Source organism: Carassius carassius, chromosome 8 (assembly GCF_963082965.1).
Source record: "Carassius carassius chromosome 8, fCarCar2.1, whole genome shotgun sequence".
In the NCBI taxonomy this organism is placed as follows: Eukaryota; Metazoa; Chordata; class Actinopteri; order Cypriniformes; family Cyprinidae; genus Carassius; species Carassius carassius.
Window position 1 is genome coordinate 33250632 of NC_081762.1, and position 27803 is coordinate 33278434.

The 27803-nt window shown below is 44.8% G+C and overlaps 15 non-coding genes across 15 annotated transcripts; 12 read left to right on the plus strand and 3 right to left on the minus strand.

Annotated features, from left to right (window-relative positions):
• The first annotated feature begins 1041 nt into the window (after nucleotides 1-1041).
• trnai-aau (transfer RNA isoleucine (anticodon AAU)) lies at nucleotides 1042-1115 on the plus strand. Its single transcript has one exon. It is a non-coding gene; the product is annotated as a tRNA-Ile (tRNA).
• Nucleotides 1116-1628: 513 nt separating this feature from the next.
• On the plus strand, nucleotides 1629-1743 carry LOC132145793 (U5 spliceosomal RNA). The gene has a single exon (XR_009434559.1). It is a non-coding gene; the product is annotated as a U5 spliceosomal RNA (small nuclear RNA).
• Nucleotides 1744-9099: 7356 nt separating this feature from the next.
• Nucleotides 9100-9215, plus strand: LOC132146099 (U5 spliceosomal RNA). The gene has a single exon (XR_009434847.1). It is a non-coding gene; the product is annotated as a U5 spliceosomal RNA (small nuclear RNA).
• Nucleotides 9216-11515: 2300 nt separating this feature from the next.
• On the plus strand, nucleotides 11516-11630 carry LOC132145877 (U5 spliceosomal RNA). The gene has a single exon (XR_009434638.1). It is a non-coding gene; the product is annotated as a U5 spliceosomal RNA (small nuclear RNA).
• A 1547-nt stretch (nucleotides 11631-13177) lies between these two features.
• Nucleotides 13178-13292, plus strand: LOC132146113 (U5 spliceosomal RNA). The gene has a single exon (XR_009434860.1). It is a non-coding gene; the product is annotated as a U5 spliceosomal RNA (small nuclear RNA).
• Nucleotides 13293-14839: 1547 nt separating this feature from the next.
• LOC132146125 (U5 spliceosomal RNA) lies at nucleotides 14840-14954 on the plus strand. The gene has a single exon (XR_009434868.1). It is a non-coding gene; the product is annotated as a U5 spliceosomal RNA (small nuclear RNA).
• Nucleotides 14955-16578: 1624 nt separating this feature from the next.
• Nucleotides 16579-16693, plus strand: LOC132145954 (U5 spliceosomal RNA). The gene has a single exon (XR_009434712.1). It is a non-coding gene; the product is annotated as a U5 spliceosomal RNA (small nuclear RNA).
• Nucleotides 16694-18319: 1626 nt separating this feature from the next.
• LOC132145901 (U5 spliceosomal RNA) lies at nucleotides 18320-18434 on the plus strand. Its single transcript, XR_009434661.1, has one exon. It is a non-coding gene; the product is annotated as a U5 spliceosomal RNA (small nuclear RNA).
• Nucleotides 18435-18720: 286 nt separating this feature from the next.
• trnag-ucc (transfer RNA glycine (anticodon UCC)) lies at nucleotides 18721-18792 on the plus strand. The gene has a single exon. It is a non-coding gene; the product is annotated as a tRNA-Gly (tRNA).
• A 103-nt stretch (nucleotides 18793-18895) lies between these two features.
• Nucleotides 18896-18967, minus strand: trnad-guc (transfer RNA aspartic acid (anticodon GUC)). The gene has a single exon. It is a non-coding gene; the product is annotated as a tRNA-Asp (tRNA).
• A 1011-nt stretch (nucleotides 18968-19978) lies between these two features.
• Nucleotides 19979-20093, plus strand: LOC132146137 (U5 spliceosomal RNA). The gene has a single exon (XR_009434878.1). It is a non-coding gene; the product is annotated as a U5 spliceosomal RNA (small nuclear RNA).
• Nucleotides 20094-21716: 1623 nt separating this feature from the next.
• Nucleotides 21717-21831, plus strand: LOC132145960 (U5 spliceosomal RNA). The gene has a single exon (XR_009434718.1). It is a non-coding gene; the product is annotated as a U5 spliceosomal RNA (small nuclear RNA).
• A 482-nt stretch (nucleotides 21832-22313) lies between these two features.
• Nucleotides 22314-22385, minus strand: trnad-guc (transfer RNA aspartic acid (anticodon GUC)). The gene has a single exon. It is a non-coding gene; the product is annotated as a tRNA-Asp (tRNA).
• Nucleotides 22386-23458: 1073 nt separating this feature from the next.
• Nucleotides 23459-23574, plus strand: LOC132146050 (U5 spliceosomal RNA). Its single transcript, XR_009434800.1, has one exon. It is a non-coding gene; the product is annotated as a U5 spliceosomal RNA (small nuclear RNA).
• Nucleotides 23575-24042: 468 nt separating this feature from the next.
• trnad-guc (transfer RNA aspartic acid (anticodon GUC)) lies at nucleotides 24043-24114 on the minus strand. The gene has a single exon. It is a non-coding gene; the product is annotated as a tRNA-Asp (tRNA).
• Between the last annotated feature and the right edge of the window lie 3689 nt (nucleotides 24115-27803).

The following is a 27803-nucleotide window of genomic DNA, read 5'->3' on the forward strand; positions in this document are numbered from 1 at the left end:
CACCCAGGAACTCGACGGTGGTCGCATACGGTAGGCCCTTCGACCCTCTAGGGATCCCCCGAATTTCAGCCCCGGGGTCCACCGCTTTGCGGAGATATTAGCAAAATAAAAGTACCATCCACCCCCCTCGCACCTACTCATCCATGCCGGCCAGGGTGCACCCTCCCCGGCTAGAGAAGGCAGCTCGAGGGGGGTGGAAGTCGGAAGAAAGTTTTTATGATGAGGCCTAGAGAAAACACTTGTACTGTACAAAGGGCATTCAGAGGAATCCATTTTTGCAAGTTTTATCCCAAAATACTGAAGAATTTGCATAAAAACGAGCGTAGAATTTTGGCAAACTTGTGCACCACATGTGGTGCGTGTCTCAATGTTCATTAAATAGCAACTGTATTTAACTTTATTTATTTCAAATGTGTGCCATATTATTAAAGAAAACACCTCTACTGTACGCAGGGCACTCAGAGGAATCAATTTTTATCCCATTATACTGAAGAAATATGCATAGAAAAAATGTTGGATTTAGGTTAATTTCACCACGTGGTGAATGTTAACCAAAAAGTCACACATTTTGTCAAGCTGTAACTCCGCCAAAACGGGGCCAAGCTGCACCAAAATCGGTACAAAGTCAGACCAGGGGGCCCTCTATGCGACGACACCAGCCTCAAGTCCCTATGACCCCGGGGGTCCGAGTTACAGCCCCCCAAAATTTGGAATTTGAACCGTTATAACTCAGGAACCGGCCACCCAGGAACTCGTGGTTGGTCGCATACGGTAAGCCCCTCGCCCTCTAGGGATCCCCCGAATATCCCATAATAATGTAAAAATATTCATAGAAAAAATGTTGGATTTTGGTTAATTTCACCAGAAGAAGAAGGCTCATTGGTCTAGGGGTATGATTCTCGCTTTGGGTGCGAGAGGTCCCGGGTTCAAATCCCAGACGAGCCCTTGTTCAGGTTAAAACGTGAAGCTTTATTGTCTCATTGCATTCACAAACATTATCGCAGGTTTTTGCTAATCAGGCAGACACGGATGGCTAAGCCAGGCCGGTTAGCCCAGCTGGTTAGAGCGTGGTGCTAATAACGCCAAGGTCGCGGGTTCGATCCCCGTACTGGCCAGCTGTTTTTATTGTCTGGGGGCTCATCTCTGCTGTGCTCTTCAGCTCCGACAAAGAGTAGGGTGATCTCACTGAAATCCCTGCTTGCTAAGCAGAGGTTTGTTGTTGCCGAAATAGCTCAGTTGGGAGAGCGTTAGACTGAAGATCTAAAGGTCCGTGGTTTGATCCCGGGATTCGGCAACATCTCCCACTCTTTTCCCTTTTTTGAGGCAGGACCATGTCTGAAATACTTTTTGGCGCATCGGTGACCTCGATATAAGGGATTTCTTTAAAAGACTCTTTTATTCATATAAGATTTTCTCCAACTTTTCAGATGGAGGCATGAGAAAGAGATTGCCTTGATTGGGCTTGTGGTTATTGGTGGACCGAGGGGACTTTTGTGAGTTTTACTCCTCCCTTTTGGAGTGGGGGGGGTGACGAAACGCATGTGGGCAGGCGTCGTCACCCTTGATGACCCTTGGCGAGCGTAGTGGTTTACCAGAGGCAGCGCACAGGCCCGAGGGGTCGTAGACACAGCTCGAGTTTCTCTTCATTGTCGCATAAATCTTTCGCCTTTTACTAAAGATTTCCGTGGAGGGGAACTTTTGCGAGTGACCTGTATTTTTGGGTGCTCTGCTCACAGCAGAGCTACATCGAAATGTCAAGAGCAGAATCAATTTGGCCGTCCGCCAACACGCTGCAGGAGGGCGTGCCACTGGTCAGCGTCTGTATTTGCACTCTCTGCGTTTGCGCTGTCAGCACTTAGTGTTTATTTAGCTGGCATGGGAAGGCAGCACTTTCTTGTATGTGATGGGATGCAAACTCTGGAAGGCTCCCTTTAGTGATGGGTCCAAACAAAGATCTCATCAGCTCCTCTAGCCCTATCGGCGACTCGTGCACTTCGAGCGATGGCGCAAGTGGCTGACTGCTGACTGTGTTGGTGGTATAGTGGTGAGCATAGCTGCCTTCCAAGCACTTGACCTGGGTTCAATTCCCAGCCAACGCATGTCCTTTGGCCTTGGCGCTGATGTCGAAGCAGAACTCCTTCTGTGACCTGTGGCTCCTCCCAAAACTTTTTTAGATGGATCGTTCGGAAGCCAAAAAGAGCTAGCTCTCCCCGTCGGGGAATCGAATCCCGGGCTTCCTCGTGACAGACGGAGATACTGTCCACTATACTAACGAGGAGCTGTGCATGCTGCTGTTTCTCCCCCAACCGACGCTACTGCACCGACATAACTGAACAATGCATGGCTTTTTCTGACGCTGACACAGCCTTAGCACCGTCAAATTCCGGATTGACTGTGTACGAAAGGGAGACCGCACACGAGGCAACAACGACAGAAAATGGCAGGTGCGGGAGCAGCAGTGGAAGCAACTGGCCTCGACTACAACGCCAGGTTTGATGGTCTCGAGTCCAAACTCAACAAGCTACTGCAAGTCAATACCTCTACTAACACACTGCTTGATTCCGCGGTGAAGAGGATTGAGGCTTTCGAAAACCGATTTGAGAACGCGATGGCTGAGGTGCATGATTACGGTGTTTTGGTGGAGGCGCAGGTGAGCCGCACAGGTGCGCTTGAAAAGAAGCTACAAGATGCTTTGGATTGTATTGACCAACTGGAAAATAGGCATCGTCAGAACAACCTGCGCTTGCTGAATGTTTTGGAAGGTAGTGAAAAGGATTTGCCCATGTCCGCTTTCTTGATTAAAACTTTCAAGGATAAGTGGAAGCTGGAGCTTAAAGAAGAGGACTTTGAAAGGGCACATTGCGTTGGGGCCAAGAGAGATGACACCAGGTATCCGCGCACTATCATTTTCAAGCTGCACCACTATCAGAAGAAGTTGTATATTTGGAAAGGAACCCGCAAGCAAATAGAGGGTTGCAACTTCAAAGTAGTGCCTGACATGTCTGCGGCGGTGCGGGAGAAAAGGAAGGCGTTCTGGCCTCTGAGAGAACAGCTACATCAGATCAACATTAAGACTTTTCTAAAATTCCCAGCGATGTTGTATGTGGAGGATGGAGACCTCGTAAATACTTTTACCTCACCGGAGAAAGCTAGATTGGAACTAAAAAAGAAGTACCTAGGTATAAAATGACCTGATCTTGCAGAACCTGGTAAGAGCATTTACTCTTAAATCACCGTTGAAGAAATGAGACTGGACTTAAAGATATTAAATTTGAATATAAAGAATATGACCTAATTGTACAGTTGGATGGGAAAGTGGTTGTTTAATTATTTCTTTTCTAATATTTTTTTTTTTGTTTTTTTTTTGTTTTTTTGTCTGAGGAAATATGGGATATTGGCAAAGGTTTATGTAAAGCAGAATTGCTACAATTATATTTAATTTGGTTGTACATTTTCTTTACTAGTTTTTTTTTTTAATTTTTATTTTTTTTTAATTTTTAATTTTTATTTTTATTTTTTGGTTGGTTTTTGTTTGTTATTATTATTTTTTTAAAGGGGGGGGGGGGGTGGTATTATTTGAACTATTTGGAAGTCACTGTTTCTACGCCAGATGGAGTTGGGAGTTTAAGCTCTAACAAAGCATGTTTCCTGGGAAGGAAGGGAGGGGGGAAGGAGAGGGTATATGTTATTTGTTTATATGTTACATGCTGGTATGGATGGATGAATGTTTGTTTGAACTCTTTAGGTGCTTCCTACTACTTTTGAACAAAGTTATTCAACAGATGGGGTTGGGCTATGCAATTTGGCCTATATCACTCCATTTACATATAAAAAATAAAAACAAAATTATATAAACTAGTAGTTAAGATCAAATAAAAATGCATATAAGGAGTATAAAAGATATGTTAAACACATTTAAAGTAGTAACTTGGAATGTAAATGGATTACAGGAGGGTTCAAAAAAACAAAAAGTTATCTATCATTTGGAAAAAATGTCCGCTGACATAGTTTTTCTCCAAGAACTCCATTTTAAAGCCGGTCAAATAGAGTACTTGAAAAGAAGATGGGTGGGGGAGGCTTTTGAGGCAGTATATACATCCAGAAGTAGAGGAGTTGGGATACTGATTAATAAGAGAATACCCTTTAAACTAGTGTCACAGTATTCAGATCCGTATGGTCGATATCTTATAATCAAATGTGAATTATTTGGGGAATTTCATACGCTCTTGAGCATTTATAGGCCTCCGGCCTCAAATATGGCCCTTTTAAAAGATATTCAAACAAGATTGGATAGTTCACAAACAGGTCGGATAATTATGGGAGGAGACCTAAATAGCATTTTTAGTGTTTGTGACAGTACAACAAAAACTAGGAAGGCCAATGTTCCAAAACATTTACAGAAATTTCTTTCTGTCAATGCTCTTCAAGATATATGGAGGACCTTACATCCAAACTCAAAAGATTACACTTATTATTCAAGTCCTCAGAATAGTTATAGTAGATTGGATTATCTTTTTGTGTCTCAAGAGGGAATTAATAATTGTATATCATGTGAAATTGACAATATTATAATATCTGATCATGCTTCAGTTGTCTGCACCATGACTCCGAAGGAAAACACTTTACATCATAGAATTTGGAGAATGAATAGGAAATATTTAATGGATATGGAATTTGTTGCCTATGTAAAAGAACAAATTAATATTTTTATTTTAACTAATGTGCAGCAACCTCATCATCAAGATAAGCCAAATATCTGTATTATATGGGACTCCTTTAAAGCATATATAAGGGGGGTAATGATAGCCTTCGCAGCAAAAAGGAAAGCTAGTTTTGAGCAGAATATGGCTAAAATAAAACAGGACATTAATTTAATGGAAATACAACTTAAAAATGGAGACCAAACAAAAAAAAAGTAAATTGCAAGAAAAGAAAATAGAAATGGATACTATGCTGATGGATAAAGTTAAAGACTTTAGACATAATTCGAATAAGCTAAGGTAAACACCTGGCATCATTGGTCAAAAGGGTTGCAAAGACTCAGTCTATATCTTTAAAAGAGGAAGAATCGGATGAGGTTATTACAAACAATGCTATTATTAATAAAAGATTTAAACAATTTTATGAACATTTGTATACAGCAGAGGTTAAAGATGACTCAGATTCCTTCCTTAAATCAGTCAAATTACAGTGCTTATCAGATCATCAAAAGGAAGATATACGGAAAGTCTTTGCAACCTCTGAGATTGAAGCTGCAATTAAGGCATTTCCGGAAAAAAAGGCCCCAGGAATAGATGGCCTCCCTATCGAGTTTTACTCAACATTTTGGCCAAATATTAGATCTTTGTTCATGGAGGTTGTGAATTCATTTGTTAATCAACAAAAGTTGCCAGAAACTATGTATCTTTCAACTATTTCTGTGATACCAAAACCAGGTCGTGAATGTAATAAGCCTTCTGATTTTAGGCCTATTAGTTTAATCAATTGTGATAAGAAAATCATAACAAAAGTAATGAATAATAGATTGGCATTAATTTTACCTAGCATTATCCACCATAATCAAACTGGGTTTATTCCTAATAGGGATCTTAGAACTAATGTTAGAACATGTATATCCTTAACACAATATGCAAAAAAACATAATATAGATTTGACTTTGATGGCGGTTGATGCTGAAAAAGCATTCGATCGCCTTGAATGGTCATATTTGTATAAAGTGCTTGAAACATTTGAATTCCCAGTAGAATTTATTAATATGGTAGAAACAGTGTATAGAGCCCCCAAAGCACAAGTCTACACCAATGGCGTTCTTTCTGAGGCATTTTCTTTAAGCCGAGGTACTGCTCAAGGCTGTCCATTATCTCCAGCGCTGTTCGCGATGGCTATTGAACCCTTGGCTGAGAAAATAAGACAGACAGATAACATAACGGGTATTACTATAGGCAAAAATGAATATAAATTAAGCTTATTTGCGGATGATTTGTTGTTGTATCTAAGTGATGTGGATATTTCAATTCCGAGTGTAATTAATATAATGAGTCAATTTTCAAAAATTTCAGGTTATAAAATTAACAGTGGTAAAACCGAAATTTTGACTTTTGGCCAAAAACCAATAAACCCAGAAGTATTTAAACAATTTAAAGTACAAAGCTGTAAAATTAAATATTTAGGTTGTTATATCAGTGCAAATAAAAAGCAATTGTATAAGAGTAATTTTTTAACACTGAAAAATAATCTAAAACATAATCTCAATAACTATAGTGATCTCAAGCTGAACTTAATTGGTATAATAAACTTGGTAAAGATGATTTTGCTTTCTAAGTTTATTTATTTGTTTCAATGTATCCCACTGACACCACCAAAAACCTTTTTTATGGAAATAAATTCCATAATTACATCTTTCATTTGGGCTGGAAAAACCCCCAGAATAAAAAGAACTCTATTGTTTTGCTCTAAACGGGAAGGAGGGTTAAACCTCCCTAATATGGAATTGTATCAGATAGCAGCTCAGATGTTTTATATTGATCGTATTATTAATAATACTAATGAAGACCCATGGCTGGTTATCGAAAATCATCAACTACAACCAAATAGTTTACTATCCATCTTGTTCTCCAAGAAAAAAGTAAAGACTGATAACTTTGTTGTCAATAGTACATTAAATATGTGGAAAAAACTAAGCAGATTTTAGGGATGGAGATCGGCACTCCAACACATATTAAGATTTGGAACAATCCATCTGTTAGAATTCAAGGTACTAAATTAATGTGGAAAACTTGGATGAATGGAGGTATCGAAACATTATCAGATAATATTTGCTTAAATAATATATCCTCATTTGATACACTGAAAGATAAATTTAAATTAAAAGATTCAGAGATATTTAAATATATGCAGTTAAAAATCTGGGTCAAAGAGAACTGTGATATAGTGAATGATGTTCCTGAAAAGATAAAGACCCTTTGGGAAGAAAGTAAGAAAAAGAAAAAATGTATAAGTGTTATGTATGATTATCTCAATAATGTCGTAATCAATTGTAATCTGCTAAGCAAGATATATGAAGGATGGGATAGAGATATAAAGGACTTCAATGCTAAAACAAAATGGAAGGAGTGCTTGAATTTAACATATAAAGTCACATCCAACGAAAATCTTAGATTGATTCAATATAAGCTAATGACTAGAATTTATTATAGTAGGGACAGAATTCATAAGTTTGATGCACCCCCCCCCCACCTGCTTAAAATGCAGTAGTAGTGATTATCTCACTCATTCATTTTGGTACTGTGAAAAAATAAAGAAAACCTGGTTTGATATTGAGAGATGGCTCTCTAACATCTGTAAGCAGAGATTTGTATTTACACCAGAAGCTTGTTTACTTCAAAATGTAACAAAAATGAAATATCCTATGGGATGGCAGTTAATATTCTCCTCTTTAGTCTATAAGAAACTGTTGTTACAAAATTGGAAAAACACAGATCCCCAGGTTTGGATAAATGGAAAAATGTAATGAAATATTATCTAAACATCGAGAAAACTCTGTCATGGACAAAAATAAACAAAAACAGTTTAATTCGGTGTGGAAACCAATATTTGATGCCCTGTAATTAGCCCAACGCTACCTTAATTTATTTTGTATTTTATTTTTATTTGTTTGTAAATTTAACATGGCAATGTTAAGTTATTTATTTCTTTTTTTTTTCTCTCTCTCTCAACAGTTCACCCAAGGAGCACCACCAGTGTAATTTGTGTGTGTGTGTGTGTGTGTGTGTGTAAATGAGACATCATTATTAATATTGTTATTACTTTGGTTTGTTAGCTTGTTTTGTTTATGTTTGTTCTAATTTTTTAAAAAAAGGAGGGGGGAAGAGGGAAAGAAAAGTGCTGTATGTATAAAGTGAAGGGGAATGTTTATTGTGAATTATTTTATTTATTGATTTATTTATTTATTTAATTTTTTTTTTTTTTTTTATTCCCCCCCTATTGCACAGAGGATATTGTTTAGTATTGGTTAATACTTGGATAGACTTGGATGGAAAACCAGGTTGACAAGGTTGTTTATTGTTTTGTCTCTTTGTCTTTCTTTGCTCATGCATAATAAAAACAATTATAAAAAAAAAAAAAAAAAAAAAAAAAAAAATTCCGGATTGACCCATCATTAGCTAAAGTCGCATAACATTTGGAACACTACCCGTTGCAGGGGTCATTGTTTGGACTCTTTTTTTTTTTTTAAATTGCGCTTTAAACAAAAAGGATTGTGTCAATGCAACTGAACAACATTAATTAGGAACACAGTGCGACAATAAAGCAAAATGACAGTTAAAGGCATTTCGTCATTGAAATCGGTGATGTCATCATTCAGCTAAGTTCAGTTTAAATAGTATCTGTGCAATAATTTGCAATCAAGTCAACGATATCGCTGTACATGAAGTGTCCCCAGCTATGCCTGCCAGAGGCGACAGAGGCAAGGAACCAAAACTCGATCGGTGAAAAAATGGAGAAAAAACCCGGTGAGAAACCAGGCTCAGTCGGGGAGACAGTTCTCCTCTGGTCAGAAGAAACCAGCAAATCAGCTCCAGGCTGCAGAAAAGTCAGACTGTGCAGAAGAATCATCTGTTTCCTGTGGTCTTGTCCTGGTGGTCGTCTAAGACAAGGTCTTTACAGCGGATCTGTATCTGGGGCTCATCTAGTTGTCCCGGTCTCTGCTGTGTTTCAGGGCCATAGAGGTCCTTTCTAGGTGTTGATCCACCATCTTGTCTGGATACTGACTGGATCCGGGTGACTGAACAGGCCCACTGATCTGGATACAGACTGGATCTGGTGGCTACGGTGACCTCGGAATAAGGGATTTCTTTAAAAGACTCTTTTATTCATATAAGATTTTCTCCAACTTTTCAGATGGAGGCATGAGAAAGAGTTTGCCTTGATTGGGCTCGTGGTTATTGGTGGACCGAGGGAACTTTTGTGAGTTTTACTCCTCCCTTTTGGAGTGGGGGGGGCTGACGAAACGCATGTGGGCAGGCGTCGTCACCCTTGATGACCCTTGGCGAGCGTAGTGGTTTACCAGAGGCAGCGCACAGGCCCGAGGGGTCGTAGACACAGCTCGAGTTTCTCTTCATTGTCGCAAAAAACTTTCGTCTTTTACTAAAGATTTCCGTGGAGGGGAACTATTGCGAGTGACTTGTATTTTTGGGTGCTCTGCTCACAGCAGAGCTACATCGAAATGTCAAGAGCAGAATCAATTTGGCCGTCTGCCAACACGCTGCAGGAGGGCATGCCACTGGTCATCGTCTTTATTTGCAGTCTCTGCGTTTGCGCTGTCAGCACTGAGTGTTTATTTAGCTGGCATGGGAAGGCAGCACTTTCTTGTACGTGATGGGATGCAAACTCTGGAAGGCTCCCTTTAGTGACGGGTCCAAACAAAGATCTCATCAGCTCCTCTAGCCCTATCGGCGACTCGTGCACTTCGAGCCTTCTTAGCGACGGCGCAAGTGGCTGACTGCTGACTGCGTTGGTGGTATAGTGGTGAGCATAGCTGCCTTCCAAGCACTTGACCTGGGTTTGATTCCCGGCCAACGCATGTCCTTTGGCTCGGGCTGATGTCGAAGCAGAACTCCTTCTGTGACCTGTGGCTCCTCCCAAAACTTTTGGATGGATCGTTCGGAAGCCGAAAAGAGCTAGCTCTCCCTGTCGGGGAATCGAACCCCGGTTTTTTCGCATGACAGGCGGAGATACTGTCCACTATACTAACGAGGAGCTGTGCATGCTGCTGTTTCTCCCCCAACCGACGCTTCTGCACCGACATAACTGAACAATGCATGGCTTTTTCTGACGCTGACACAGCCCTAGCATCGTCATATTCCAGATTGACCCATCATTAGCTAAAGTCGCATGACATTTGGAACACTACCCGTTGTAGGGGTCATTGTTTGGACTTTTTTTTTTTTTTTTTTTAAATTGCGCTTTAAACAAAAAGGATTGTGTCAATGCAACTGAACAACATTAATTAGGAACACAGTGCGTCAATAAAGCAAAATGACAGTTAAAGGCATTTTGTCATTAAAATCGGTTATGTCATCATTTAGCTAAGTTCAGTTTAAATAGTATCTGTGCAATAATTTGCAATCAAGTCAATGATATCGCTGTACATGAAGTGTCCCCAGCTATGCCTGCCAGAGGCGACAGAGGCAAGGAACCAAAACTCGATCGGTGAAAAAATGGAGAAAAAACCCGGTGAGAAACCAGGCTCAGTCGGGGAGACAGTTCTCCTCTGGTCAGAAGAAACCAGCAAATCAGCTCCAGGCTGCAGAAAAGTCAGACTGTGCAGAAGAATCATCTGTTTCCTGTGGTCTTGTCCTGGTGGTCGTCTGAGACAAGGTCTTTACAGGGGATCTGTATCTGGGGCTCATCTAGTTGTCCCGGTCTCCGCTGTGTTTCAGGGCCATAGAGGTCCATTCTAGGTGTTGATCCACCATCTTGTCTGGATACTGACTGGATCCAGGTGACTGAAGAGGCCCACTGATCTGGATACAGACTGGATCTGGTGGCTACGGTGAACTCGGAATAAGGGATTTTTTTAAAAGACTCTTTTATTCATATAAGATTTTCTCCAACTTTTCAGATGGAGGCATGAGAAAGAGATTGCCTTGATTGGGCTTGTGGTTATTGGTGGACCGAGGGGACTTTTGTGAGTTTTACTCCTCAGTGCGTCAATAAAGCAAAATGACAGTTAAAGGCATTTCGTCATTGAAATCGGTGATGTCATCATTCAGCTAAGTTCAGTTTAAATAGTATCTGTGCAATAATTTGCAATTAAGTCACCGATATCGGTGTACATGAAGTGTCCCCAGCTATGCCTGCCAGAGGCGACAGAGGCAAGGAACCAAAACTCGATCGGTGAAAAAATGGAGAAAAAACCCGGTGAGAAACCAGGCTCAGTCGGGGAGACAGTTCTCCTCTGGTCAGAAGAAACCAGCAAATCAGCTCCAGGCTGCAGAAAAGTCAGACTGTGCAGAAGAATCATCTGTTTCCTGTGGTCTTGTCCTGGTGGTCGTCTGAGACAAGGTCTTTACAGGGGATCTGTATCTGGGGCTCATCTAGTTGTCCGATAGGGCTAGAGGTGTTTCAGGGCCATAGAGGTCCTTTCTAGGTGTTGATCAACCATCTTGTCTGGATACTGACTGGATCCGGGTGACTGAAGCGGCCCACTGATCTGGATACAGACTGGATCTGGTGGCTACGGTGACCTCGGAATAAGGGATTTCTTTAAAAGACTCTTTTATTCATATAAGATTTTCTCCAACTTTTCAGATGGAGGCATGAGAAAGAGATTGCCTTGATTTGGCTTGTGGTTATTGGTGGACCGAGGGGACTTTTGTGAGTTTTACTCCTCCCTTTTGGAGTTCGGGGGGGGGCTGACGAAACGCATGTGGGCAGGCGTCATCACCCTTGATGACCCTTGGCGAGCGTAGTGTTTTACCAGAGGCAGCCCACAGGCCCGAGGGGTCTTAGACACAGCTCGAGATTCTCTTCATTATCGCATAAATCTTTCGCCTTTTACTAAAGATTTCCGTGGAGGGGAACTTTTGCGAGTGACCTGTATTTTTGGGTGCTCTGCTCACAGCAGAGCTACATCGAAATGTCAAGAGCAGAATCAATTTGGCCGTCCGCCAACACGCTGCAGGAGGGCGTGCCACTGGTCATCGTCTTTATTTGCACTCTCTGCGTTTGCGCTGTCAGCACTTAGTGTTTATTTAGCTGGCATGGGAAGGCAGCACTTTCTTGTACGTGACGGGATGCAAATTCTGGAAGGCTCTCTTTAGTGACGGGTCCAAACAAAGATCTCATCAGCTCCTCTAGCCCTATCGGCGACTCGTGCACTTCGAGCCTTCTTAGCGACGGCGCAAGTGGCTGACTGCTGACTGTGTTGGTGGTATAGTGGTGAGCATAGCTGCCTTCAAAGCAGTTGACCTGGGTTCGATTCCCGGCCGACGCATGTCCTTTGGCTCGGGCTGATGTCGAAGCAGAACTCCTTCTATGACCTGTGGCTCCTCCCAAAACTTTTGGATGGATCGTTCGGAAGCCGAAAAGAGCTAGCTCTCCCCGTCGGGGAATCAAACCCCGGTCTTCCACGTGACAGGCGGAGATACTGTCCACTATACTAACGAGTAGCTGCGCATGCTGCCGTTTCTCCCCCAACCGACGCTACTGCACCGACATAACTGAACAATGCATGGCTTTTTCTGACGCTGACACAGCCCTAGCACCGTCAAATTCCGGATGGACCCATCATTAGCTAAAGTCGCATAACATTTGGAACACTACCCGTTGCAGGGGTCATTGTTTGGACTCTTTTTTTGTTTTTTTTAAATTGCGCTTTAAACAAAAAGGATTGTGTCAATGCAACTGAACAACATTAATTAGGAACACAGTGCGTCAATAAAGCAAAATGACAGTTAAAGGCATTTCGTCATTGAAATCGGTGATGTCATCATTCAGCTAAGTTCAGTTTAAATAGTATCTGGAACCAAAGGAGGAACCAAAGGAACCAAAACTCGATCGGTGAAAAAATGGAGAAAAAACCCGGTGAGAAACCAGGCTCAGTCGGGGAGACAGTTCTCCTCTGGTCAGAAGAAACCAGCAAATCAGCTCCAGGCTGCAGAAAAGTCAGACTGTGCAGAAGAATCATCTGTTTCCTGTGGTCTTGTCCTGGTGGTCATCTGAGACAAGGTCTTTACAGGGGATCTGTATCTGGGGCTCATCTAGTTGTCCGATAGGGCTAGAGGTGTTTCAGGACCATAGAGGTCTTTCTAGGTGTTGATCAACCATCTTGTCTGGATACTGACTGGATCCGGGTGACTGAAGCGGCCCACTGATCTGGATACAGACTGGATCTGGTGGCTACGGTGACCTCGGAATAAGGTATTTCTTTAAAAGACTCTTTTATTCATATAAGATTTTCTCCAACTTTTCAGATGGAGGCATGAGAAAGAGATTGCCTTGATTTGGCTTGTGGTTATTGGTGGACCGAGGGGACTTTTGTGAGTTTTACTCCTCCCTTTTGGAGTGGGGGGGGGCTTACGAAACGCATGTGGACAGGCGTCGTCACCCTTGATGACCCTTGGCGAGCGTAGTGGTTTACCAGAGGCAGCCCACAGGCCCGAGGGGTCATAGTCACAGCTCGAGTTTCTCTTCATTATCGCATAAATCTTTCGCCTTTTACTAAAGATTTCCGTGGAGGGGAACTTTTGCGAGTGACCTGTATTTTTGGGTGCTCTGCTCACAGCAGAGCTACATCGAAATGTCAAGAGCAGAATCAATTTGGCCGTCCGCCAACACGCTGCAGGAGGGCGTGCCACTGGTCATCGTCTTTATTTGCACTCTCTGCGTTTGCGCTGTCAGCACTTAGTGTTTATTTAGCTGGCATGGGAAGGCAGCACTTTCTTGTACGTGACGGGATGCAAATTCTGGAAGGCTCTCTTTAGTGACGGGTCCAAACAAAGATCTCATCAGCTCCTCTAGCCCTATCGGCGACTCGTGCACTTCGAACCTTCTTAGCGACGGCGCAAGTGGCTGACTGCTGACTGCGTTGGTGGTATAGTGGTGAGCATAGCTGACTTCAAAGCAGTTGACCCGGGTTCGATTCCCGGCCAACGCATGTCCTTTGGCTCGGGCTGATGTCGAAGCAGAACTCCTTCTATGACCTGTGGCTCCTCCCAAAACTTTTGGATGGATCGTTCGGAAGCCGAAAAGAGCTAGCTCTCCCCGTCGGGGAATCAAACCCCGGTCTTCCACGTGACAGGCGGAGATACTGTCCACTATACTAACGAGTAGCTGCGCATGCTGCCGTTTCTCCCCCAACCGACGCTACTGCACCGACATAACTGAACAATGCATGGCTTTTTCTGACGCTGACACAGCCCTAGCACCGTCAAATTCCGGATGGACCCATCATTAGCTAAAGTCGCATAACATTTGGAACACTACCCGTTGCAGGGGTCATTGTTTGGACTCTTTTTTTGTTTTTTTTAAATTGCGCTTTAAACAAAAAGGATTGTGTCAATGCAACTGAACAACATTAATTAGGAACACAGTGCGTCAATAAAGCAAAATGACAGTTAAAGGCATTTCGTCATTGAAATCGGTGATGTCATCATTCAGCTAAGTTCAGTTTAAATAGTATCTGGAACCAAAGGAGGAACCAAAGGAACCAAAACTCGATCGGTGAAAAAATGGAGAAAAAACCCGGTGAGAAACCAGGCTCAGTCGGGGAGACAGTTCTCCTCTGGTCAGAAGAAACCAGCAAATCAGCTCCAGGCTGCAGAAAAGTCAGACTGTGCAGAAGAATCATCTGTTTCCTGTGGTCTTGTCCTGGTGGTCATCTGAGACAAGGTCTTTACAGGGGATCTGTATCTGGGGCTCATCTAGTTGTCCGATAGGGCTAGAGGTGTTTCAGGACCATAGAGGTCTTTCTAGGTGTTGATCAACCATCTTGTCTGGATACTGACTGGATCCGGGTGACTGAAGCGGCCCACTGATCTGGATACAGACTGGATCTGGTGGCTACGGTGACCTCGGAATAAGGTATTTCTTTAAAAGACTCTTTTATTCATATAAGATTTTCTCCAACTTTTCAGATGGAGGCATGAGAAAGAGATTGCCTTGATTTGGCTTGTGGTTATTGGTGGACCGAGGGGACTTTTGTGAGTTTTACTCCTCCCTTTTGGAGTGGGGGGGGGCTTACGAAACGCATGTGGGCAGGCGTCGTCACCCTTGATGACCCTTGGCGAGCGTAGTGGTTTACCAGAGGCAGCCCACAGGCCCGAGGGGTCATAGTCACAGCTCGAGTTTCTCTTCATTATCGCATAAATCTTTCGCCTTTTACTAAAGATTTCCGTGGAGGGGAACTTTTGCGAGTGACCTGTATTTTTGGGTGCTCTGCTCACAGCAGAGCTACATCGAAATGTCAAGAGCAGAATCAATTTGGCCGTCCGCCAACACGCTGCAGGAGGGCGTGCCACTGGTCATCGTCTTTATTTGCACTCTCTGCGTTTGCGCTGTCAGCACTTAGTGTTTATTTAGCTGGCATGGGAAGGCAGCACTTTCTTGTACGTGACGGGATGCAAATTCTGGAAGGCTCTCTTTAGTGACGGGTCCAAACAAAGATCTCATCAGCTCCTCTAGCCCTATCGGCGACTCGTGCACTTCGAACCTTCTTAGCGACGGCGCAAGTGGCTGACTGCTGACTGCGTTGGTGGTATAGTGGTGAGCATAGCTGACTTCAAAGCAGTTGACCCGGGTTCGATTCCCGGCCAACGCATGTCCTTTGGCTCGGGCTGATGTCGAAGCAGAACTCCTTCTATGACCTGTGGCTCCTCCCAAAACTTTTGGATGGATCGTTCGGAAGCCGAAAAGAGCTAGCTCTCCCCGTCGGGGAATCGAACCCCGGTCTTCCGCGTGACAAGCGGAGATACTGTCCACTAAACTAACGAGTAGCTGCGCAAGCTGCCGTTTCTCCCCCAACCGACGCTACTGCACCGACATAACTGAAGAATGCATGGCTTTTTCTGACGCTGACATAGCCCTAGCACCGTCAAATTCCGGATGGACCCATCATTAGCTAAAGTCGCATAACATTTGAAACACTACCCGTTGCAGGGGTCATTGTTTGGACCCTTTTTTTTTTATTTTTTATTTTTTTAAATTGCGCTTTAAACAAAAAGGATTGTGTCAATGCAACTGAACAACATTAATTAGGAACACAGTTTGTCAATAAAGCAAAATGAAAGTTAAAGGCATTTCGTCATTGAAATCGGTGATGTCATCATTCAGCTAAGTTCAGTTTAAATAGTATCTGTGCAATAATTTGCAATCAAGTCAACGATATCGCTGTACATGAAGTGTCCCCAGCTATGCCTGCCAGAGGCGACAGAGGCAAGGAACCAAAACTCGATCGGTGAAAAAATGGAGAAAAAACCCGGTGAGAAACCAGGCTCAGTCGGGGAGACAGTTCTCCTCTGGTCAGAAGAAACCAGCAAATCAGCTCCAGGCTGCAGAAAAGTCAGACTGTGCAGAAGAATCATCTGTTTCCTGTGGTCTTGTCCTGGTGGTCGTCTGAGACAAGGTCTTTACAGGGGATCTGTATCTGGGGCTCATCTAGGTGTCCGATAGGGCTAGAGGTGTTTCAGGGCCATAGAGGTCCTTTCTAGGTGTTGATCAACCATCTTGTCTGGATACTGACTGGATCCGGGTGACTGAAGCGGCCCACTGATCTGGATACAGACTGGATCTGGTGGCTACGGTGACCTCGGAATAAGGGATTTCTTTAAAAGACTCTTTTATTCATATAAGATTTTCTCCAACTTTTCAGATGGAGGCATGAGAAAGAGATTGCCTTGATTTGGCTTGTGGTTATTGGTGGACCGAGGGGACTTTTGTGAGTTTTACTCCTCCCTTTTGGAGTGGGGGGGGGGGGGGGCTGACGAAACGCATGTGGGCAGGCGTCGTCACCCTTGATGACCCTTGGCGAGCGTAGTGGTTTACCAGAGGCAGCCCACAGGCCCGAGGGGTCGTAGACACAGCTCGAGTTTCTCTTCATTATCGCATAAATCTTTCGCCTTTTACTAAAGATTTACGTGGAGGGGAACTTTTGCGAGTGACCTGTATTTTTGGGTGCTCTGCTCACAGCAGAGCTACATCGAAATGTCAAGAGCAGAATCAATTTGGCCGTCCGCCAACACGCTGCAAGAGGGCGTGCCACTGGTCATCGTCTTTATTTGCACTCTCTGCGTTTGCGCTGTCAGCACTTAGTGTTTATTTAGCTGGCATGGGAAGGCAGCACTTTCTTGTACGTGACGGGATGCAAATTCTGGAAGGCTCTCTTTAGTGACGGGTCCAAACAAAGATCTCATCAGCTCCTCTAGCCCTATCGGCGACTCGTGCACTTCGAGCCTTCTTAGCGACGGCGCAAGTGGCTGACTGCTGACTGCGTTGGTGGTATAGTGGTGAGCATAGCTGCCTTCAAAGCAGTTGACCCGGTTTCGATTCCCGACCAACGCATGTCCTTTGGCTCGGGCTGATGTCGAAGCAGAACTCCTTCTGTGACCTGTGGCTCCTCCCAAAACTTTTGGATGGATCGTTCGGAAGCCGAAAAGAGCTAGCTCTCCCCGTCGGGGAATCGAACCCCGGTCTTCCGCGTGACAGGCGGAGATACTGTCCACTATACTAACGAGTAGCTGCGCATGCTGCCGTTTCTCCCCCAACCGACGCTACTGCACCGACATAACTGAACAATGAATGGCTTTTTCTGACGCTGACACAGCCCTAGCACCGTCAAATTCCGGATGGACCCATCATTAGCTAAAGTCGCATAACATTTGGAACACTACCCGTTGCAGGGGTCATTGTTTGGACTCTTTTTTTTTATTTATTTTTTTAAAATTGCGCTTTAAACAAAAAGGATTGTGTCAATGCAACTGAACAACATTAATTAGGAACACAGTTTGTCAATAAAGCAAAATGAAAGTTAAAGGCATTTCGTCATTGAAATCGGTTATGTCATCATTCAGCTAAGTTCAGTTTAAATAGTATCTGTGCAATAATTTGCAATCAAGTCAACGATATCGCTGTACATGAAGTGTCCCCAGCTATGCCTGCCAGAGGCGACAGAGGCAAGGAACCAAAACTCGATCGGTGAAAAAATGGAGAAAAAACCCGGTGAGAAACCAGGCTCAGTCGGGGAGACAGTTCTCCTCTGGTCAGAAGAAACCAGCAAATCAGCTCCAGGCTGCAGAAAAGTCAGACTGTGCAGAAGAATCATCTGTTTCCTGTGGTCTTGTCCTGGTGGTCGTCTGAGACAAGGTCTTTACAGGGGATCTGTATCTGGGGCTCATCTAGTTGTCCGATAGGGCTAGAGGTGTTTCAGGGCCATAGAGGTCCTTTCTAGGTGTTGATCAACCATCTTGTCTGGATACTGACTGGATCCGGGTGACTGAAGCGGCCCACTGATCTGGATACAGACTGGATCTGGTGGCTACGGTGACCTCGGAATAAGGGATTTCTTTAAAAGACTCTTTTATTCATATAAGATTTTCTCCAACTTTTCAGATGGAGGCATGAGAAAGAGATTGCCTTGATTTGGCTTGTGGTTATTGGTGGACCGAGGGGACTTTTGTGAGTTTTACTCCTCCCTTTTGGAGTGGGGGGGGGGGGGGGGGGGGCTGACGAAACGCATGTGGGCAGGCGTCGTCTCTCTTGATGACCCTTGGCGAGCGTAGTGGTTTACCAGAGGCAGCGCACAGGCCCGAGGGGTCGTAGACACAGTTCGAGTTTCTCTTCATTGTCGCATAAATCTTTCGCCTTTTACTAAAGATTTCCGTGGAGGGGAACTTTTGCGAGTGACCTGTATTTTTGGGTGCTCTGCTCACAGCAGAGCTACATCGAAATGTCACGAGCAGAATCAATTTGGCCGTCCGCCAACACGCTGCAGGAGGGCGTGCCACTGGTCATCGTCTGTATTTGCACTCTCTGCGTTTGCGCTGTCAGCACTTAGTGTTTATTTAGCTGACATGGGAAGGCAGCACTTTCTTGTACGTGACGGGATGCAAATTCTGGAAGGCTCTCTTTAGTGACGGGTCCAAACAAAGATCTCATCAGCTCCTCTAGCCCTATCGGCGACTCGTGCACTTCGAGCCTTCTTAGCGATGGCGCAAGTGGCAGACTGCGTTGGTGGTATAGTGGTGAGCATAGCTGCCTTCCAAGCAGTTGACCCGGGTTCGATTCCCGGCCAACGCATGTCCTTTGGCTCGGGCTGATGTCGAAGCAGAACTCCTTCTGTGACCTGTGGCTCCTCCCAAACCTTTTGGATGGATCGTTCGGAAGCCGAAAAGAGCTAGCTCTCCCCGTCGGGGAATCGAACCCCGGTCTTCCGCGTGACAGGCGGAGATACTGTCCACTATACTAACGAGGAGCTGCGCATGCTGCCGTTTCTCCCCCAACCGACGCTACTGCACCGACATAACTGAACAATGCATGGCTTTTTCTGACGCTGACACAGCCCTAGCACCGTCAAATTCCGGATGGACCCATCATTAGCTAAAGTCGCATAACATTTGGAACACTACCCGTTGCAGGGGTCATTGTTTGGACTCTTTTTTTTTTTTTTTAAATTGCGCTTTAAACAAAAAGGATTGTGTCAATGCAACTGAACAACATTAATTAGGAACACAGTACGTCAATAAAGCAAAATGACAGTTAAAGGCATTTCGTCATTGAAATCGGTGATGTCATCATTCAGCTAAGTTCAGTTTAAATAGTATCTGGAACCAAAGGAGGAACCAAAGGAACCAAAACTCGATCGGTGAAAAAATGGAGAAAAAACCCGGTGAGAAATCAGGCTCAGTCGGGGAGACAGTTCTCCTCTGGTCAGAAGAAACCAGCAAATCAGCTCCAGACTGCAGAAAAGTCAGACTGTGCAGAAGAATCATTTGTTTCCTGTGGTCTTGTCCTGGTGGTCGTCTGAGACAAGGTCTTTACAGGGGATCTGTATCTGGGGCTCATCTAGTTGTCCGATAGGGCTAGAGGTGTTTCAGGGCCATAGAGGTCCTTTCTAGGTGTTGATCAACCATCTTGTCTGGATACTGACTGGATCCGGGTGACTGAAGCGGCCCACTGATCTGGATACAGACTGGATCTGGTGGCTACGGTGACCTCGGAATAAGGGATTTCTTTAAAAGACTCTTTTATTCATATAAGATTTTCTCCAACTTTTCAGATGGAGGCATGAGAAAGAGATTGCCTTGATTTGGCTTGTGGTTATTGGTGGACCGAGGGGACTTTTGTGAGTTTTACTCCTCCCTTTTGGAGTGTGGGGGGGGGGGCTGACGAAACGCATGTGGGCAGGCGTCGTCACCCTTGATGACCCTTGGCGAGCGTATTGGTTTACCAGAGGCAGCCCACAGGCCCGAGGGGTCGTAGACACAGCTCGAGTTTCTCTTCATTATCGCATAAATCTTTCGCCTTTTACTAAAGATTTCCGTGGAGGGGAACTTTTGCGAGTGACCTGTATTTTTGGGTGCTCTGCTCACAGCAGAGCTACATCGAAATGTCAAGAGCAGAATCAATTTTGCCGTCCGCCAACACGCTGCAGCAGGGCGTGCCACTGGTCATCGTCTTTATTTGCACTCTCTGCGTTTGCGCTGTCAGCACTTAGTGTTTATTTAGCTGGCATGGGAAGGCAGCACTTTCTTGTACGTGACGGGATGCAAATTCTGGAAGGCTCTCTCTAGTGACGGGTCCAAACAAAGATCTCATCAGCTCCTCTAGCCCTATCGGCGACTCGTGCACTTCGAGCCTTCTTAGCGACGGCGCAAGTGGCTGACTGCTGACTGCTGACTGCGTTGGTGGTATAGTGGTGAGCATAGCTGCCTTCAAAGCAGTTGACCCGGGTTCGATTCCCGGCCAACGCATGTCCTTTGGCTCGGGCTGATGTCGAAGCAGAACTCCTTCTGTGAACTGTGGCTCCTCCCAAAACTTTTGGATGGATCGTTCGGAAGCCGAAAAGAGCTAGCTCTCCCCGTCGGGGAATCGAACCCCGGTCTTCCGCGTGACAGGCGGAGATACTGTCCACTATACTAACGAGTAGCTGCGCATTCTGCCGTTTCTCCCCCAACCGACGCTACTGCACCGACATAACTGAACAATGCATGGCTTTTTCTGACGCTGACACAGCCCTAGCACCGTCAAATTCCGGATGGACCCATCATTAGCTAAAGTCGCATAACATTTGGAACACTACCCGTTGCAGGGGTCATTGTTTGGACTCTTTTTTTTTATTTTTTTTTTTAAATTGCGCTTTAAACAAAAAGGATTGTGTCAATGCAACTGAACAACATTAATTAGGAACACAGTTTGTCAATAAAGCAAAATGAAAGTTAAAGGCATTTCGTCATTGAAATCGGTGATGTCATCATTCAGCTAAGTTCAGTTTAAATAGTATCTGTGCAATAATTTGCAATCAAGTCAACGATATCGCTGTACATGAAGTGTCCCCAGCTATGCCTGCCAGAGGCGACAGAGGCAAGGAACCAAAACTCGATCGGTGAAAAAATGGAGAAAAAACCCCGTGAGAAACCAGGCTCAGTCGGGGAGACAGTTCTCCTCTGGTCAGAAGAAACCAGCAAATCAGCTCCAGGCTGCAGAAAAGTCAGACTGTGCAGAAGAATCATCTGTTTCCTGTGGTCTTGTCCTGGTGGTCGTCTGAGACAAGGTCTTTACAGGGGATCTGTATCTGGGGCTCATCTAGTTGTCCGATAGGGCTAGAGGTGTTTCAGGGCCATAGAGGTCCTTTCTAGGTGTTGATCAACCATCTTGTCTGGATACTGACTGGATCCGGGTGACTGAAACGGCCCACTGATCTGGATACAGACTGGATCTGGTGGCTACGGTGACCTCGGAATAAGGGATTTCTTTAAAAGACTCTTTTATTCATATAAGATTTTCTCCAACTTTTCAGATGGAGGCATGAGAAAGAGATTGCCTTGATTTTGCTTGTGGTTATTGGTGGACCGAGGGGACTTTTGTGAGTTTTACTCCTCCCTTTTGGAGTGGGGGGGGGGGCTGACGAAACGCATGTGGGCAGGCGTCGTCACTCTTGATGACCCTTGGCGAGCGTAGTGGTTTACCAGAGGCAGCGCACAGGCCCGAGGGGTCGTAGACACAGTTCGAGTTTCTCTCCATTGTCGCATAAATCTTTCGCCTTTTACTAAAGATTTCCGTGGAAGGGAACTTTTGCGAGTGACCTGTATTTTTGGGTGCTCTGCTCACAGCAGAGCTACATCGAAATGTCAAGAGCAGAATCAATTTGGCCGTCCGCCAACACGCTGCAGGAGGGCGTGCCACTGGTCATCGTCTGTATTTGCACTCTCTGCGTTTGCGCTGTCAGCACTTAGTGTTTATTTAGCTGGCATGGGAAGGCAGCACTTTCTTGTACGTGACGGGATGCAAATTCTGGAAGGCTCTCTTTAGTGACGGGTCCAAACAAAGATCTCATCAGCTCCTCTAGCCCTATCGGCGACTCGTGCACTTCGAGCCTTCTTAGCGAAGGCGCAAGTGGCTGACTGCTGACTGCTGACTGCTGACTGCGTTGGTGGTATAGTGGTGAGCATAGCTGCCTTCCAAGCAGTTGACCTGGGTTCGATTCCCGGCCAACGCATGTCCTTTGGCTCGGGCTGATGTCGAAGCAGAACTCCTTCTGTGACCTGTGGCTCCTCCCAAAACTTTTGGATGGATCGTTCGGAAGCCGAAAAGAGCTAGCTCTCCCCGTCGGGGAATCGAACCCCGGTCTTCCGCGTGACAGGCGGAGATACTCTCCACTATACTAACGAGGAGCTGCGCATGCTGCCGTTTCTCCCCCAACCGACGCTACTGCACCGACATAACTGAACAATGCATGGCTTTTTCTGACGCTGACACAGCCCTAGCACCATCAAATTCCGGATGGACCCATCATTAGCTAAAGTCGCATAACATTTGGAACACTACCCGTTGCAGGGGTCATTGTTTGGACTCTTTTTTTTTTTTTTTTAATTGCGCTTTTAACAAAAAGGATTGTGTCAATGCAACTGAACAACATTAATTAGGAACACAGTGCGTCAATAAAGCAAAATGACAGTTAAAGGCATTTCGTCATTGAAATCGGTGATGTCATCATTCAGCTAAGTTCAGTTTAAATAGTATCTGTGCAATAATTTGCAATCAAGTCAACAATATTGCTGTACATGAAGTGTCCCCAGCTATGCCTGCCAGAGGCGACAGAGGCAAGGAACCAAAACTCGATCGGTGAAAAAATGGAGAAAAAACCCGGTGAGAAACCAGGCTCAGTTGGGGAGACAGTTCCCCTCTGGTCAAAAGAAACCAGCAAATCAGCTCCAGGCTGCAGAAAAGTCAGACTGTGCAGAAGAATCATCTGTTTCCTGTGGTCTTGTCCTGGTGGTCGTCTGAGACAAGGTCTTTACAGGGGATCTGTATCTGGGGCTCATCTAGTTGTCCGATAGGGCTAGAGGTGTTTCATGGCCATAGAGGTCCTTTCTAGGTGTTGATCAACCATCTTGTCTGGATACTGATTGGATCCGGGTGACTGAAGCGGCCCACTGATCTGGATACAGACTGGATCTGGTGGCTACGGTGACCTCGGAATAAGGGATTTCTTTAAAAGACTCTTTTATTCATATAAGATTTTCTCCAACTTTTCAGATGGGGGCATGAGAAAGAGATTGCCTTGATTTGGCTTGTGGTTATTGGTGGACCGAGGGGACTTTTGTGAGTTTTACTCCTCCCTTTTGGAGTTGGGGGGGGGGGGGGCTGACGAAACGCATGTGGGCAGGCGTCGTCACCCTTGATGACCCTTGGCGAGCGTAGTGGTTTACCAGAGGCAGCGCACAGGCCCGAGGGGTCGTAGACATAGCTCGAGTTTCTCTTCATTGTCGCATAAATCTTTCGCCTTTTACTAAAGATTTCCGTGGAGGGGATCTTTTGCAAGTGACCTGTATTTTTGGGTGCTCTGCTCACAGCAGAGCTACATCGAAATGTCAAGAGCAGAATCAATTTGGCCGTCTGCCAACACGCTGCAGGAGGGCGTGCCACTGGTCATCGTCTGTATTTGCACTCTCTGCGTTTGCGCTGTCAGCACTTAGTGTTTATTTAGCTGGCATGGGAATGCAGCACTTTCTTGTACGTGACGGGATGCAAATTCTGGAAGGCTCTCTTTAGTGACGGGTCCAAACAAAGATCTCATCAGCTCCTCTAGCCCTATCGGCGACTCGTGCACTTTGAGCCTTCTTAGCGATGGCGCAAGTGGCTGACTGCTGACTCAGTTGGTGGTATAGTGGTGAGCATAGCTGCCTTCCAAGCAGTTGACCCGGGTTCGATTCCCGGCCAACGCATGTCCTTTGGCTCGGGCTGATGTCGAAGCAGAACTCCTTCTGTGACCTGTGGCTCCTCCCAAAACTTTTGGATGGATCGTTCGGAAGCCGAAAAGAGCTAGCTCTCCCCGTCGGGGAATCGAACCCCGGTCTTCCGCGTGACAGGCGGAGATACTGTCCACTATACTAACGAGGAGCTGCGCATGCTGCCGTTTCTCCCCCAACCGACGCTACTGCACCGACATAACTGAACAATGCATGGCTTTTTCTGACGCTGACACAGCCCTAGCACCGTCAAATTCCGGATGGACCCATCATTAGCTAAAGTCGCATAACATTTGGAACACTACCCGTTGCAGGGGTTATTGTTTGGACTCTTTTTTTTTTTTTTTAATTGCGCTTTAAACAAAAAGGATTGTGTCAATGCAACTGAACAACATTAATTAGGAACACAGTGTAACAGTAGCGGTGGCTGCCCTAAACTTAAATTATTATTTTTTTAACGACAAATTCGGGCGCCAGACAGTTTTCTAAAACTGACAAAAATCAAACAACCCAGGATAGCAAAAGAAAACCACTGATTACATACAAAAACAAGTATTTCAAAACAAGTTGGAATTTATTGCATAATGTCCATAAACATTATAAAAAAAAAATACTTATTTCGAAAAAAACAACCAAACAAACAGTAAATAAAGAAATAGATAGATATAGTTCTTAACGTAACAGTTACATTTCTCAGTTCCAAATCAGTGTTCACACAATCACAAACGCTATAAAGGAAATCCCAGGTCATACTGGTCACACTCTAGCTGGGCGTCAACACTGGCAGATTCGTGTGTCCATATTCACGCCAAACTTTACATATAACCAAAAGAGAAAGAGGAAAAAACATTTTGAATTCACATTTCGTGGTTGAATACTCAAACAAAATGCAAAACTTTAAAGATCAACGATAAGGCATTCAACTTAATCAAAAAGCACGAATAAGCAATAAAACAAATGTGCGGATCTGAATGGAATGTGTGTGTGTCTGATAGCGTGTGAATGAGTGTAGTGTGAGATTGCGCGTCGGGCACACTGACCAATTTTGGCGGACAGAATCGCAAACTGGAGAGTGTAGTTGGACCTCGTCTGGCTCCAGGAAGGAAGTTTAACGCCTTGGACTCGTTTGAGAGTGAACCGCTCACCAACAACAGCCGATCTTTAAGGTGCGTCGCTATGGAATCGCCAGACTCCACGTCGCATCAGACAGCGTGCGCGGGAAGCCTCAGTTCAAACAAACGCCGCCTTCCACTCCACATGGTAACCATTTACTTCACTCTCCTTCTCACGAATCGAAACATACCCCGATGACGTGTCCTCCTTCCACCTGACTAAATAGGCCTCACCTCCATTTCCCTTTCCGCCATTAATTACTCACTCCACCCTTTCCGTTAAAAGTGAAAGTGAAAGTAAACGTAAACATGGCTGTATAGTTTACTGCACTGTCACACGCTCTTCCCCCCCTGAAAGAAAACAACCCATGGTTGTTTATTTGGGAGTGTTAAAATCCCAGAAACTCATCTTCTTCATCAGAGTTGTCTTGGAATATTTTTAGGAGTTTTTCCTTACTTTGGGACTCTAACTCTTCGGCTGTCGGGTAGCACATTTTCATATTGCACACATGGGTTGTTCGAACATCTTCTCCAGTAGTCTCCAGTGCAACACGGTAATTCAGTGGACCCAGCTGTTTTATTACACGGTAAGGACCTTTCCATTTACTTGCTAGTTTAGCAGTGAATTTAGCTTTTGCACTAGATTGTGGAAAGTTCCTTATCCACACACGATCTTCTTTTTTAAATGTTAGTTCTCGTCTGTGTTTGTTGTAATTTCTTGTTTGTCTAACATGAGCCTTTTTGCTGTTTTCCATAGCTTTGGATTGAAGCTGGGTTAAACAATGAACAACATCGTATGCTGGCACATCAGGATTGAGATTTTTACCTCGGAGAAGTTTGTCCATTGGACTCTGTAGCTTTCTTCCCAGTTGCAGTTCCGCTGGAGTCATCCCTATGGTCTCTTGGACAGCAGAATTGATGGCAAATCTGAACTCTGATAAATATTGATCCCACTTGTTGTGATTTTCATCTAGGTATGCCGCTATCATGTATTTAAGTGTGCGGTTGACTCTCTCAGTCATGTTGGTCTGAGGATGGTATGCAGTTGTCAGTTTAGGAGTTACCTTCCATTTTTCGCAGACATCCTTAAATACAGACGAAACAAATTGTGTACCCCTATCAGACAGCAAGAAATCAGGCACACCCCATCTGGTCAGAATCTCCTTCCTGAAAATGGCAGCAACCGTTTGTGCATTGGCATTTCGCATGGGGAACATCTCAACCCATCGAGTGAAGTAGTCGATGAAGACTAAGAGATATGCATTTCGGCTGGAACTACACGGCAAAGGCCCCATTATGTCCACACCCAACATTTCATTGGGGTGAGTGACAGTGGTGTGTTGCAGTTTGCCAGCAGGTTTTTGATTGTCACTCTTAAGTTGTTGACATTTTACACATCTCTTTACCCATTTCTTGACATCATTCCACATTCCTGGCCAGAAAGCCACTTCTTGAATTCTCTTATAGGTCTTGAATATTCCTCCATGGCCACTCAAGGGGCTAGCATGATAATGCTGAAGTACCTGTTGAATGAGGCTACTAGGAACACAAACACGATAATGCAGCTGGTTGTCAGCCAGATGAGCTTTACGGTAAAGCTTGTCTTCCAGTACTTCATATTGTCCTTTCAGGTTGTCATCACCTTCTGCCATGGTCTGCAAAATTTTCATGATTACGGTGTCTTTATGTTGTTCTTCCCAGATCTTATCCAGAGAGATTGGGAGATCCTCTGACTCCTTGTGGCTGGCATACAAGTTGCAACTCACTCTGATGGGGATTCGAGAGAGAGCGTCAGGTGCCACATTTAGCTTTCCCTTCCGGTATTCAACAATGAAATCGAATCTTTGCAGTCGTAGGGCCCATCTGATTAAACGACTTGAGGTCTTGGTGGACCCCATCACCCACTGCAGTGCAGAGTGATCCGTAACAACAGTAAACAACTTGTGTTCCAGATAATGCTGCCACTTCTCCAGAGCCCAAACTACTGCCAAGCATTCTTTTTCCGTTGCAGAATAATTCACTTCAGCTTTGTTCAAAGCTCTGCTAGCATAAGCTATGACTTCCTCTTTCTCATGGTCCTTCTGTGTCAGCACAGCGCCCAGACCGGTCTCACTAGCATCTGTGTAGACAATGAAGGGGTGCTGTAAATTTGGGTGTCCCAGAATGGGAGGTGTCATCAAGCTTATTTTCAACTGCTCAAAAGCCTGCTGACATTGCGGCGTCCACTGGAAAACTCTGTCCTTCTTCTTCAGGGCAATAAGGGGTTCAGCGATCTGGGAAAAGAATGGGACAAACCGGTGGTACCACCCGGCTAAACCAAGGAATCGCTGGACCTCCTTGAGGTTTCTTGGAATTGGGTAAGAACGAATAACTTCAACTTTGCTGGAATCAGCAGAGATGCCTTGAATACTCACGACATGGCCTAGGAACGCTAGTTCCTGCAGACAGAATTTGCTTTTTTTAAGGTTGATAGTCAGGCCTGCTTTTTTCAGCTTGTATAAGACACTCTGGATGTCAAGGAAGTGCTGTTCAATGGTTGGGGAATAGATGATAATGTCATCTATGTACACAAAGCAATTGTGACCACGTAGTTCGCCCAAAACCATTTCCATTAATCTTTGGAAGGTAGCTGGGGCATTTTTCAATCCAAATGGCATTACATTAAACTGGAAATAATCCAAATGGTGTAATAAATGCTGTCTTCGCTGTACTTTCAGGGTCCATGGTC